The 15,026-nt window shown below is 48.4% G+C and overlaps 1 long non-coding RNA gene across 1 annotated transcript in view; it reads left to right on the forward strand.

Annotated features, from left to right (window-relative positions):
* Positions 1-15,026, forward strand: part of LOC111184801 (uncharacterized) — a 95,077-nt gene that overhangs the window by 76,539 nt on the left and 3,512 nt on the right. The window contains exon 5 of the long non-coding RNA XR_002647406.3: positions 14,100-14,252. This is a non-coding gene — a long non-coding RNA (uncharacterized LOC111184801). The remainder of the gene's footprint in view (positions 1-14,099; positions 14,253-15,026) is intronic.

Genomic DNA, 15,026 nt, shown 5'->3' on the forward strand with positions numbered 1-15,026 from the left:
TGGGAGTAGCTGAAATCCTAGAGGGGGCTTTCCCTTCCTGAATAAAATGGCAAAGCATCTCTAGCAGTGGGCTTTTTCTTTCCCACCTTTTTATTTCCTCTCTTTTTCTTGGCTGGGCATTGGCTTTGATGCCTGGATATCCAGCAGTTATATTGCAACCACGAGGAGAAAGTTCACACACTAAGGATGATGGAACAGGAAGACAGAGCCTGGTACCTTAATGATCTCCTTGAGCAGCTGCACTTGCCCTGTACTACCTATCTCCACACTTTTTGTTTCACTGAGGAAGGAAGGAAGGAAGGAAAGAAGGAAAGAAGGAAGAAAACAACTTCCTTAGTTAAGCCATTATCTGTCAGGGTTACTATTACTGATAACTAAACATAAACCTGGTTTATGTATACCCCTGGGGCCTCTGGGATGCCTCCTTTTATTCCTGGATGCACTCCCCTGACAGCTGTGGACACAATACTAATGGCAGTACATGCTGGGGCTCACTGGGCCATGCCATAGAACATGTGGGTATCAAGACTCCTGTATAAGTACGACAGGAGAGCGGAAGGAGCTGGGTTAGCAGACCTAGAGGAGCTTCTCTTTGGAAGGGAGTAGGGAAGGCGAGAGAGACACGCTGTGTAGCAGAAAGAGCAGTTGACTGGGATTAGTTATCCTGGTCCTAGCCCTCAGCCCGCCACTATCTGTGTGACCTCTCTGGGCCTCAGCCTATAAAATGAAGGATTTGAGCCAGATCAGTGGTTCTCAACTTTACCAAAAGGAAGAAGAACCCTATATTTTTTGAAAGACTTTCGATCTACCTAACTGCATTTTTCAAACTATTCATATTCCCTTGAGAATACTCTGTTGCTATAATTCCAGCCAAAAGCAAAGAAAACCAACTTTTAAATTTAGCCTGTTTAGTCTTATCATAGGATAAAATTTCCATTAGTTCTTTAGAAAGCTGTAAATGTTTCTCAGGTCCACATTATTATCTTTGAGGACTCGTCATAATCTAGGGATTCGCCTAGGAGAGCTCTGAGGTCCAATTCCCCCTCCCATGATGCCGGAGCCCTGTGCCCCTTAGCAGCCGGTGGAGGTCCATTTTCCATTCTGCTCGTAGGCTCAGTTCTGATTTCCAGTGCCAGGAGCTATCTTATTTCCTTTATGAAAAACAAGCCTGTCCTAATGGCCCATTCCTGCTGGCCTGAGAGTACCTCATTTGCCCTGCGTGTCTGCCAGCCCTCCTCAAACGTAATCTTTTTCTACCTTACCCCACCTTCCTCCTCGTGCCAGGAGGGAGCTGTCTCACCTAAACCTTCATCTCAATTACCCTGCTGTGAAACCTTCTGACCTGAGAGACCTGGAGACCCTCTCAGCCAGTCTGAGGAGTGAGCCCTGATCCTTTCCCTCAAGTAGCTCCATCTGCCACTGAAGAGAGAGGGGCAGAGACTCTCAATCCAGTTGAGTAGATGTGGTGACGGAGAATCCAATTTGCTGCTGAAGCACTTAATGGTCAATTCTGCTTGGACGTGGGAAGGCCAGAGAGAGGTGGGAGAGAAGGTGATATCTGAGTAGAGCCTGAAGGGTGAAGGGAGAGCCAGGGCAACATTGAAGATCAGTGCCACAAAGGAAGGTTGGGTTGGGCTGGGGAAGGGCGGGGCTTGCATGCTAGTTCCTAACTCATTTGCCTGACAACTTTATTTAAGGCCTCCCTCCCTCCCTGCCTTCCTTCCTCTCATAAATATTTATTGAGCATCTTTTTTGTGTCAGATATCCTTTAGGTGGTAGAAACAAATATGAATAAGACATGTCTTGTCTTGAAGGAGCAGACACTCGGGAGGCAAGGATATATCCACTCTATTCCTGCTCCTTAGAAGGGACTGATAAGCATTATTCCTCCCACCCTCTCTGACCCTGACACCTCACTGCTCTAGAGGAGTCCAGGCCTGGACAGAGGATGAGTGGCATGCTCAGAAGGCATGTGCAGTTAGTGGAGAGCCTGTGGTGGGATCATCATAAAATAATCCTCAGTGAAGCTGCAATCCTAGTAGATCCTGGGGGAGAGAGGCCAGCACCAATCAAGTCTGTTCAACAAACTTTACCAAGGATCTCCTAAGCCCAGTGCTACTATTGGAGTTCCCGGGGAGAGGAAGTATTCCTTTCCCCTCAAAGCATGCACATTGAAGTTGTTGAGACAAATACACAGTGAGAATGTTAGGGAGAGTAAGATAACTTCCCTGGGAGAGGTACAAAAAGCTCAGAGACAGGGAAGAGCCTACCCAGTCAGAATGGTTAAAAATGGAGAGAGCAGCTGTTGGGATGAGCCTTCTCATCAATTAGGACAACCTTTGGCTACATGTGACAGAAACCTGATTACTGAGGTTTAACAAATAGGTGTTTGTTTTTCCCTTGTAACAAAAAGTGTGGAGGGAGGCCCGTACAGGTCTCAAGGATGTCATCAAGGACCCAGGCCCCCTCTGTCTTCCGGGCCAGCATCCTTAATATGCAGCCTTCTTGGGTTGGAAGTTGGCTTCTCCGCCCCCAGGCATCAATCACATCATAGACTTTCAAGGCAGCAAGAAAGTGAAAAGCAAAAGACACATGCCAGATATATTACCGCTCTGCCTCCTCCTTTTTTGTTAAAAAAAATGTATATCTCATTGGCCAGAACTGTGTCACATTATCAACAAAGAAGCCTGGAAAATCATTACTTTTAGGATATCACATTGATCTCCCTTCTCCAAACAAAATCAATGTACTGTAAATGAGGCAGAAGATAGCCATATCCCACAGATATGGGCTGGACAGCAAGCAGTGCCTGCCAGAACCCTAAAGAATCAGTAGAACCCGCTAGAATGAAGTGTGGAAAGACTTCCAGGCAGAGGAAACAGCAGGAGCAAAGGCGCAGGGTGGGAATGTGCCAGGCATGTTTGGGGCACCACGAATATTCCAGTTCAGCTGGAACATAGGGAGTGACTAGTGGGAAGAATGGACTCTCTCACTTAGTCCCAGTTTACCCTTCCCCCTCCCCGTGTCCTCAAGTCCATTCTCTACGTCTGCATGTTTATTCCTGTCCCTCCTGGGACTAATTTCTTGAACAAACACTAACGTGGCACTTACTACGTGTCAGACACTGCGCTAAGCGCTTTCTAAGTAGTCATCAGTTAGTCCTCATAACAGCCCTATGGGCTAGGCACAATATCACCCGTGTGTTACAGATAAGGCAACTGAGGTACAGAGAGGTTAAGTAACTTGCCCAAGGCTCCACAGCCACTCACAGCAGAGTCAGATTTTCAGCCAGAGTCCATGTTCTCAAGGACCTCAGTGTGAGGCCACTGTGTGGAAGCTTCAGGAAGTTCTCTGGGTCACAGAAGACATGCTCTCTAAGGGGATGGTCAAAGATGCCAAGGGCTAGGAGGGAGTTAAGCATGGACACGGCTGATCTCTGTGACCTCCAAGGACTGTCTCTCGCCTTATGCCCTATCCAGGGCTGCTAGGAGTCTAAAATGGATTAATGGGAATGAAGGTGCTTTGACAAAGTTGGGCCGTGCTCCCTAAATACAGGGTCATGCCATTCCCCAGGTTGGCCAGCACTGGAATATCAATGAGGTCTTCTAGTGAGACTGAAGGTCAAGGACACTGAGAGGCAGGGAAATTATTTCCCTTCTGGCCCTGCCTGGCTGCTCTCCATTCCTGCCCTTCCCCAACTCCAGGAGGGTGAGAGGAGAGAGTGAGGCAGAAAGGAGTAAGGAGGCAGTCAACACAAGGAAAGACAGGCTGCCCTTAAAACGGCAACCAAAAGTCCCCTCCTGACTTAGAGGTTTGGTCTATGCACTGAGCTTTTGGATTAAACTGAAACCCTTTGGCCCATCCTGCCTGCTGGGCACAGGGTCTGTTTTCCCAGCAGATCGCTTCAGCCTGACCTGAAACTTTTCTAGCAAAGGGTCAGTGCAGACCAGGAAGAGGGCCTGGAGCAAGAAGAGATAGTAGCACCCATCTTGCATCATGGGCGGAGGCCCCGGGGGGTCTCTGACATTTTGTCAGAGGAGCCAGGAAGGCAGCCTCGATTCCTACTTCTCCCCAAGCCGACAGCTGGGTGAGACAGCTCCAGGGCCCAGCCTGCAGATTCACTTCAGTTGTTCTGTTTCCATCTGTCCCTGACTGACTGCCTCAGGAGCTGCGGTGTGGTAGACAGAGATAAGCTCTCTGCCAGAGGCAGTATGGAGCGTGGCTGGGAAGATGTCTGGGTCCAGGAGGGGCTGTGTACAGGAGACATTATGTAGCCACCGTCTAAAGACAAATTACAGGGATGGGGAGGATGGAGAGAAGGGATGGAGGTGGCTCCTGAAGCCTTGGGGAAGGAGAAAGGGAAGCTAAATTAGGACAGTGAAGAAAAAATAAACACACAGAGTAGAAAAAGGAAGGAAGAAAGTAAAAAAATGAGCTTTTTGCATCCTCCTGGAGGGCAAAATAGAGAAGATAGCTTCACTGCTAAACTTCAGCAAGAAGCATTGGGTTAGATCTTAGATTTCAAGAGGGGGCGGCCACCCACCCACCTTTATCCACTGGCATGGTTGCACAGTGAGACGTCTTCCTTAGAAGCTGGAAGGAGGGATGGGCTCCGAATACATCCAGGGAAACGGGCTTAGGGACCTCCAGAAGCCCTTCTAAGTAGACTTTATAGTTTCCTCAGAGCCAGGGAAAAAGAGAGAAGCAAGAACTGGGAGGAAGGAGGGCAGAACTGACATTAATTGAAGGCCACAGTGTAGGTTCTCTGCTGACATTCTGTCACTGAATGCAGACACTGGCCCCCGTGCAGGGGCTAGATCTCTCTTTCACAAGGGAATAATCTGAATGCTATACAAGGTCAAATGGCAATTAAGTAGCAGAATCAGGATTTGAACTTGAGTCTGGCACAAATGCCCATGATCTTTCCACCAGGGTACTTCTTGGGAAAAGGCAGTAGGAGGAGGCTTAGTGGGAGTCGAGGAAGAGAGCCTGCTATAGTGGAAAGAATGCTGAACCTCAAAGACCAAGGTCAAATATCTGGATCTGACGTGCAAGAGATGTCTTATGACCTTGGACAAATAATTTCCATCTCCTAGTCTCAGTTTCGCATCTTATAAAGTGAGAGCTTGGGCTAGGCGCTCTCTAAAGCCTTTACTGTCTCTAAGCACATAATGTTTAGTTGAGAACCTGCTTCCATTTACCGCAGTAGCCTTCTTTTTCCTACTTCTGGTATTATGTTCTATTCTGGGCGTGTGAACTAGGGGTGGGTACCCCTTCCTGCAGCCCATTCAAGATTGAGGGCAGAGACTAGAAATTATGATGACACTTTCTAACGTGGTGTGATCAATTAATTAACCAAATAAATAAACAAATATGTATTAAACCTACCATGTGCTTGACATGGTGCTTAGTTGGTGATACAAAGGAGAATGAGACTTGACCTCCAGGTCCAAGGAGCTTACGGGCTAATGGGAAACCCACATCCACAAAGGATAGTTGCCAAATGTGATCAGAAATCGCTAATGCTTTATGGAAAAGCTTGGTAAGCCATGCCCATTTCAGCCCAGGCTCCTCCACTCAGAGAGATGTATGTGAGCCAAGGTCAAGGGTGTTTGGGACCACACCTTCTTTATTTTGTCAGCTTTGGCCTCTTGGATGCTGGCCACCTCTGACATTGGCACCCACGTTGAAATCATAGTCAATTGTCTCTGACTGTGGTTGGCAGTCTCTGGGGGAACCTGGGACAACTTGTTCATGGCCAGTGGACGGTGATAGGGGGCAAGCATGGAGTGGTTTGGCCACACTCAGGAGGGCTTGAGACAGGCTGGGACCCAGGAAGGACCCTTTGCTGCAGTGCTTGTACCTGGACACACGCCTCCTCGAGCAACAGAACACAAAGAAACCATAAGGGACTAAAAATAAATGTGTGCATGCACAACTGGGGCAAATTCTGGACAACGAGATATAAAGAGGCCAAAAAGCCCAACTGCCACTTCCAAAGAGCCGGGAGCAAAATCAGGGGGTTGGGAGAAAAGCCCGGTATTGCGCGTGACCCCTGCACACACCACCGCCTAAGGGGTGGGCAAACCGCTTAAGCCACCCCTCAGGCCTGACCCCTGGACACACCTCTACCCTCACCGCTTATTAGGAAACAGCTTGCCCCGCCCCCACCCCAGCAAGCCAGCGGGCAATCAAGGGAACCTGTTGTTTGTTCTCGTTACCCCTGCTGCAGGAGGGGCCCCAATAAAGCCTTGCCTGAATTTCTTGTCTGGCCTCTGATCAATTTCTATTGATTAAGGAGGCCAAGAACCCTGGTTGGCAAAAGGCTGAACAACCTGACTGTGGAAGGGAAGACCTTGGGAGGACGAGACCACTGATGCAGAGGTAGAGGTGGAGGGCCTTCCTGCCAGAGGGGATGAGAATGTTTACAGGCCTGGAGGAGAGAAAGCAAGAGACTTGTTCCAAGGATTGCAAATAAATACTAGAGTTGGCTGGAGGGTAGAGATAGTACTGAAGCGGAAGGCAAAACCAGTGGCAAAGGGGCTCAGAGGTGATGCTGGGGGTCAGCACTTTATCCTGAGAGTAACAGGGGAGCTGTCCCTCCTGCTCTTGTCCACAACAGCCCTTCTGTGGCCATTTCCCTTTCCTGCCTTTCTTTACAAGGCTCCCAGGTGCCTAGGATAAACTCCCTTTAAGCTTGGCCTGGTTAAATCTTGCCCATCCTCCAAGGCCCTGTTCAGATTCCCTTTCCTCCAGGAAGCCTTCTTGGACTACCTCATTTCATTTATTCATTCATTCAACAAATGTGCATTAAGGTCCTCCAGTGGGCCAGGCACTGTGCTAGGCACTGGCCATGAGCAAGCAGATATGGTTCCCATCCTTGCACAGTCTGTGGAGCACAATATTTTGGAAACCTCGGTGATATCTCCTCTAGGTGCCCTGCCAATGAGGCTGTCAAGGACCCTTCCATGAGAAGTCCCCTCCTTCCTAGACAGACAGCAACTCGGGGCAGAGACCAGGCCTCCTCATCTCTGTATTCTGGAGGTGGTTGGCACAGTGCCGGGCACTTGAGACGCTCAGCCCGCGTTGTAGAAATATCTGGCTTTCCAACAGCTTTAAGCAAAGTGGAAAGTTCCCCTGGCTGACACCCACCCTTTCCCTATCCTCCCCAATTCCAGCACAGCTCCTCTGCAGAGAAAAGAGATGGAAGCTCCAGCTGAACCTTTAGCCCCAGGATGCAGAAAGAGAACAGAGAAAGGAGGAAACGCCTGGGCTGGATGCCAGCCCGGATGCCTTGGGCCAAGCTGGGGGTTCTTGGTCCTCTGTGCTCTGGAATGTGGCAAGGGCTTGCCAGGGTGGCTTGGAGCAGCTCCTCCCCAAAAGCCACTGGCTCCTCACCCTGAACAGAGCCACGCTGGCAGCTCCTCCTGGGCCCTCCTCACAGTGCACTGGTGCCCCATGCTGGACAGAAAGCAGGCCCTGATCTCGTTCCCTCCTGAGGGTTTGTGTATCACTGATGCAGAGGCCTCAGAAGGCCTTGCATGGGGCTGAGCCTTGGGCATGGCCCCTGAGCTTTCTCCACTCTGACCTCTGACCACTCACCTGGACTCTCTGGGGTTTTTCCTGACAGTGTGGCAAACTCATTGTCAGGATAGGCTGACCCCCACCCCAGTACTGTCTTCCTTTGAATCAGGCACAGACCCACCACCTGCTGGAGGGCATATCCCAATGCAATCTTAAATTAAAAACAGGCTCCTCGGAGGTCAGTCCAAATGCCCACAGCAGGGCTGGGGCACCCTGTGTAAGCCTCCCACCTTCAGGGGTGGGGGAGATGAGAGTGATCATGCCGACAAGAAACCAAGGCCAGCCTGCAGCTTGCCACCTCCATCTGGGCAGAGGATGGAGGGCAGAGTCAGGGGGGATGGCGACTGAGGTGAGGCGGAAGGCTGGAGGAGGATGGGGTTCTCCTGGGGCTGAGACAGAGCCCTGGAATGCTGTGGAATGTAGGAGCATCCGTTTTTAAATTTTAATTTAATTTCCCCCCTGATAACAGGCTGTGTGCAGCTGCTGGAAAGAGAAGGGCGTTAACCTTCCAGAGCCATGGAGTGGACAGTCCTATCTCTGCGACTCTGTGCTGACCCCTCACCTCCCAGGGCATGAGCCTCCTGGAGGGACACCCTTACTCTCAGGACAATTTTTCCCCGTCTTTACTTCTGAGCTCCTAACTGGGGGCCCAGCAAAGCTCCTCCTCCTCCCCCCAGCCCAGCTCCCTCTGTTTTGAGAGACAGACGGTCAAGCTGTGGCCAAGCCTCTCCTTCTCCTTCTTCTCCCAGAGTTGCTCCAGAGGCTACAGCCAGAGTAGTCAGTGACACCACAGACAGACAGGTCTCTGAAAGCCCTGAGAGTCTTTGAGCTCCTTTCACATATCTGGACACAGCTGGGCCTGGGGCAGCCTAAATTCCCCAGGCCATAAGTCACACAGACTTCTAAGCCTGGAACAGATGAACATTTCTTTGGCTTTGAGCCTCTTCCCCTCACAGTCACTGACCCAACCGTCTCCTACACATAGAAACACTCACCACACCCCATTCCTGCTCTGCTGTGAAATCACAGCGCAGGCCCCAGAGAGTTGTCACCCACATGGTCCATGCTCAAAGCAGTTGCCATCAATAAACTCAGTCTGACAACCAAAAAATGTTTCAAAATAACTCAAGTTATTTGTAGTATTCTCAAAACAATACTTCTCAAAATCCTGTTTCCCCTCTCCCATTTATTTCTCTATATACCAAATCTGATCCTGTAGCTCTCCTTTCCAAAATTCCTAGCTCCCAAACTCCTTTTCCAGCTCTTCGTCTTATCTCCACTTTCCTCTTGATTCTGTAACACAAAAGCCCCAAACACAGAGACCACCCCTGGAGAGAGGGGAGGGGAAGAAGATGACTGGGTAAAGCCCTCTCTCCTGGGCAGGGGAAAGGGTGAAGGTTGGAAATATTCATGCGGTCATCACTTTTTCCCCATCACAGTAGCTGTCACTACAGATAGCCCTTACAGATCACACCGAGCCACAGCTGGGCAGGACAATTGCTGGACAAAGGGACCATACCAACCTGACTATTCTGGTCAGCCCTGATCTAAATATTCTGTTCCAGTTCTAAGCTACAATGGGCTGCCATTAGTCAATTGTCCCAATTCTGAGTTGGAAAAATATGGTGACCATATCTCTGACCCACATTTTCTCTTGGCGACCCTAATATATCCTGACTGTATTACTTTGTATATTGCTATAGACTGAAAGTTTGTGTCCCCTGCCCCAAGTCATATGTTGAAATCCTAATTGCCAATGTGATGGTATTTAGAGGTGGGGCATTTGTGAGGTGATTAGGTCACAAAGGTAGAGCCTTCATGAATAGATTAGTGTCTCTATAAAAGAGACCCCAGAGGGCTCCCTTGCCCCTTCTGCCATGTGAGGACACAGTGAGAAGACAGCTGTGTGTGAGTCAGGAAGTGGGCTTTTATCAGATACCAGATCTGCTGGTAACTTGACGTTGGACTTCCCAGCCTCCAGAAAGATGAGAGATAAATTCTTATTTATGAGCCACCCAGTCTATAGTGCTCTGTTATAGCAGTCCAAATGGACTAAGACATATACATTGTTGATTCCATTAGTGTCTGCTTGGTCACCTGGAGACTGTAGGTTCCTTAAGGTCTCAGACCATGTTTATTCTCATTCTGTCCTAAGCCTCATGAACAGGTCTGTAGTGGTTAGCTAATGCTGCATAACAAATCATCTCAAATATTAGTGACTTAAAACAACAACAATCGTTTATTACCTTGCATTGTTTCTACAGATCAGGAATCTGAGAGTGGCTTGGCTGGGTAGTTCTGACTCAGCTCTCATGAGGTTGTGGTCACAATGTCAGCCAAGGCTGCAGTTCCTAAAGGTGTGATTGGGTCTGGAGGATCCCCTTCCAAGGTTGCCTATTCACATGGCTGGCCAATTGGTGCTGGCTGTTGGGGGAAGGCCTTAGTTCCTCTTCAAGGGGACCTCTTCATGTGGCCTGGGCTTCCTTACAACATGGCTACTGGGTTCCAAAGGCAAACATCTTGAGACAGAGTGAACCAGGCAGAAGCTGAAGCTTTTTGTGACCTAATCTTTAGAAGTCACACGGCATCACTTCTGCTGTGTTCTGTGGTTCAGGGCAATCCCGAGACCCTGCTGATTCAAGGGGGGAGGGAACATAAAACCTGCCTCTCACTGGGTTCTAGTCAGCTGGTAAGGAGAGCTCATGGGATGGGATAAATATACAGATGTAGCCACGTTGGGATAATAGAGTGCGACCACGTCTCTGGCCCTTGTGAGCCCAAAACAAATGCTCATGTGTGGACTTTGTATTCAGTGGCACTTGGAACTGAAACAACCATGTCACTGGGGAGGGAAATTAATTCAGAGTCCAAATTCTTCACTGCTCTCTGTGTCCACATCCTTTGCCGTGAAATCTTTGGTGTCCTCCCTACCCTGACCCTGGCCCCAACCATAAGGCTTGCCTTGACTAACAGGTTGTCAGCAGACGTGAATCCAACAGAGGCTTTATAAGGCACTTGCATGTTTCTCCTGGGGCTCTTGCACTTCTGCCCTTGCCGTGAACATAAGTCTGAGCTAGCCCACAGAGGATACGAGACATGCAGAAAGGAACCGATTTGTCTCAGCTGTCCCAGCCGAGGAGGGCTGACCTACGAACATGTTAGCAGGGCCAGGGAAGATGAGAACCACTCAGAACCCCACAAGCTTGTGAGCTAAATGAACACGTCTAGTTTGAAGGCCTGAGTTTTGGGGTTGGTCAGTTATGCTGCATTTTTGAGGCAATAAGTAACTGACATAGCCCTCTCCTACTATCACAGAAAGCACCTCATGAGCTGGGAGCCTGTGTTCTAGGTCAGGCTCAGTATCTGTTGTAGACAGAATTAATGGCCCCCCGATGTCCACATCCCAATTCTCAGAGCCTGTGAATATGTTACCTTACATGGAAAACGGGACCTTGCAGATGGAATTAAGTTAAGGATCTTGAGATGGAGAGATCATCTTTCGTTATCTGGGTGGGCCCAACTTAATCACAAAGGTGCTTATGAGAGGGAGGCAAGATGGTCAAAGTCAGGGAGAAGGTGTGATGACAGCAGAGGTTGAGTGTGTGTTCCCGCTGTGGAGGTCGGAGCCACAGCCAAGGAACGCAGGCAGCCTCTAGAAGCTGCAAAAGGCAAGGAAAAAATTCTCCCCTAGAGCCCCCAGAAGAAACACCATTCTGTTGAAACCTTGATTTTCACCTATAAGACACATTTCAGCCTTCCGGCCTCCAGAAATATAAGAGAATAAATTAGTTGTTTTAAGCCACTATGCTTATGGTAATTTGTTACAGCAGCACTAGGAAACTAATAGAGTGTCTAACAGCTATATGCCCTAGAAGCAGTCAGGTGCCACACTATGAGCCTCACCTACTCTTCTGGCAAATGAGGACACGTGGTATATTAAAGATGGCCACAGACCTTGACTACTCCTCCTTTTGAGACCTGGGTTGGCCTTAGTGGCTTGCTTGACCAATAGAATGTGGCAGAAGTGATGTTCTGGAACTTTCAAGGCTTGTAACAAGAAAACTTACCTCCTCTCAGGTCTCTCAAAACACGCTCTAGGAGCCTAGCGGCCAGCCCCTGTCTTAAGGCAGGCCTGTCTCCTAGGCAGCTGGCTACCTGGCTCAATTTTTAACAAAATGTCTACGGACGCCCTCTCCTCCAGTCCCTTCAGACCCTGCAGGGGTGTCCCAGATCAAATCTTTGGACAAGTGCCCACTGATTAACTGGACAGAGAGTCCAGCTTCCCACCCGAGTAACAGCTTGGCTCTCCTACTGTCTATGTCATTCTTTCCATTGGCTTCTGGAGACAGGGCGGCACTGACTGCTTCCCTTGGAGCTGTCATCCCAGGCTCTGCCCCAGCCTGCCATTTTCCTGGCAGCCAGTGGGTTAGGCCTAGAGTTTGCTGGGGTTGGACAGGGTGGGGAGTATTGTTCAACAGAAGGTCTGGGAATTAGAGGGCCTAGAATTGGAGCTGGACTGGGACAAGGGAGAAGGGAACAAGCTCCTGCCTTTACTCAGAGGAAGCGTTGGTGCATTCCAAACCTTCCAACTCATTTACTCCAACTTCCCTTTTCTACAAGCTCTTTACAGCCAGGACCTCCATGTCTATATTTGCCAAATGTAGGAACAGCTTCACCATTTTCAACAATGAAATTTCCAACCTTTCCCAAAAGATGCTATCTATAATCTAAAAATAGGTTTTCCACCTCCCCTCTTTTCATGCACTAGTCTAGCTATTTCCCAGCTATTTCCCATATATATATGTTATGCGTCACTCTGCATTCCTCTAGGAAATGGCAGAGTCTAGGAGTTAAGGCTGTGGGCTCTGGAGTCAGATAGACCTGGGTTTAAATCCCAGCTTGCCTCTTAACAGCTATGCAGGTCAGTTACTTATCCTCTGTAAGCCTTGGCTTCCTTTTCTGAAGAATGGAGTGAATTATTTTCCTTACCTCATAGGGCTATTTGAGGAATTAAATAAGACAGACCACATCAAGGACATATAATAAGTGCTGTAGCAATTGTTATTTAGACTCTCATTGCTTGGTTAGCTCTGAATAAGTCATTAGACAACTGACTTCTTCCCTGGTTCTTTATCTAGAAGACAAGAATCTGGGGAGATGGGGAGATAGGCACGAAGGACCTCGACCCAAGGCATTTCTGTTCTCCATTTCCACTGTGGGTAAGGTCAGAGGGGTGGGCTAATGAGTTCAGAAATATGCCTGAATTTGACAAGAGACCCTGGGGCTTGGGGTAGGCTGTCATCCTCTCTGTTCTGTTCATTTCTCTGCTTTAGTGACAAGCCTTCCAGCCTCAGTCTCATACTCCACAGGGTAGGAGAAAATTTCTCAAGGGAAGGCTTAGAGAGAGCTGGCTTTGGAGGACTGAGCACCATTTAGAGAACCGGGAGAATAAAACTATATGCCCATGTCCATATCTGTGAGTGTATTTGAAAGTGGAAGACACTTGAAAAAATGCAGAACTGAATGATGGTATTAACTGAGTCACCTCCTGCTTGCAGGCACTCTGACCTGACTCCCGACAAATAGGTAAATCCCCAGTTTCCCTTGGGACATGAGCCAGTATTTTTTGGTCCAGATGATGTGGAAATGCTCCCCGATGTTTAATGTAAATCCCTCCTTCTGCAGCCAGCCTAAGCCATATTCTTCCTTCCAAGAGGTCAAGACAGTGAGCAGGCAGTCAGAGGGCCCCCTCTTCCTCAGCAAGAACATTTTCCAAGTCCATGGCTGCAGCTCATCCCAGTGGGAAGCCGCTGAAGGCAGGAGGTTCCATGGCTCCACCTCACAAAGTGTTGGGGGAGGGGTGGGTACAGGACTCGCCAGGCCGCCCTTCAGAGGAGCGGGTGAGGCAGCTGTCCCAGACATCAAGGCTGCTAGGGCGTTAAACACATAAAGGTCAACGAAGCCTGTGTCTGGAGCCTCCTCTGGGCTCCCCTGAGCAGCAGGCACCAAGGCACACTGTGTTCATGACCCATTTCACCACCCAAGGTGGCGACAGCTATGAAATTGCAAAACATTTTCCATCCTCAGCCCTGTCCTGGTAACTTCACTCTTCGTGGCTAATACTTCTAGTTCTTCCATATTTGCCTGAGATGAATGAATGACTAGATTCAGGAGTTTCGTTTGGTTTTTTTTGTTTGTTTTTTTTTTTGGTGAAATGTTTGGAAAATTACTGCTAACACTACAATGATCCTCTTTCTCCCTTTTATTTATTTATTTTTTAAGGGAGTGGGGTTGGAATAATTTTTTCTTCTTCTTCTAAAAGGTACTAGAGATTTAGATTTGTAGTACAGTGACCACCTGTCTTATATTTTCTCAGAAAGCCCCAGTTTTTAAAATGTAATTTGTGTAATCTTTACATAAATATGATTTAAATTTTATGAATCATTATTCACAAACTCATGTGTATGAGAAGTGTGACTCATTTCCTTTCATTTCTGTTTTGACTTTTTATTCAGTTGGGTTGGCAGAATCTTCAAGAACCACCTCCCTTCCCCAGGGTGGTGTCTAATGTGCCTGGATCTGATTCTCAACATGGCCTGTTTGCAGAAGAAACCTCCTCCGAGACCTCAGCCACCCTACCTGGTCTTGGTGGATGGGACCCTCGGATAGTGAGTAGATGTCCTTTGCTCTGCCCCATGGTCCCTTCAGGCTGATGGCTCTCTCCGTTGTTCTCTGCCACTCTCCAATGATTCTGGAGCTCCAACCATGTGCTGGAAGAAACAGAAGCTTCTGTAAGGCCTTTACCTCCCTAGGCGGTCCAGGCAGCATTTCTCTACACGCTTGTTGCTGCCTGGAGCTGTCCCACTCGATGAGGCCCATACCCCCTGTTCTTGGATTCCTCTTATCTCCCTGGTATTTTCCCCTCTCTGGGGTCATTGAGTGAAGAAATGTGTGCAGGGTCAGCTTTTCCAAAACTTATCAATGTCTGTGCTCTCTTGTCCCCCTCCCCCAACCCCATACTTCTGAATTTTAGGAGCTGTCCCGCTGAGCAGGGTGAGGAGAGTCTTATATTTCTTACATAAAAATATATAATATTATTAATATATTTCTCTCCCAAGTCTTGTATCTAATCTACATTCTAGTCAAGGGGACAAAACTGGGCAGAGGGTGATTTTTGCTCTGCTGATACAACACTGCCCGAGGTAATTAAAAGCCCTAGCTTTGGAGAGGAAGGGCAAAGAGGAGATGGAAACAAGGGGGGTCAGGGGGAGACATGTTAATAGTTCTGAAAGTTTTCCTGCTCAGCATAAAGACTCACAGCTCTTTAATATGTTGACCATATGTCCAGTATTTCCTATGACAGTCCCCAGTTTGAGTAATTTTATTCTTTAAAAGGAGACTCATTGTTAAATCTGTAGCTAAGTTTGTTTTAAATTGCATCC

The sequence above is a fragment of the Delphinapterus leucas genome, chromosome 1 (genome assembly GCF_059928025.1).
Source record: "Delphinapterus leucas isolate spDelLeu-1000000601 "Yukka" chromosome 1, BTC_Dleu_Yukka2, whole genome shotgun sequence".
In the NCBI taxonomy this organism is placed as follows: Eukaryota; Metazoa; Chordata; class Mammalia; order Artiodactyla; family Monodontidae; genus Delphinapterus; species Delphinapterus leucas.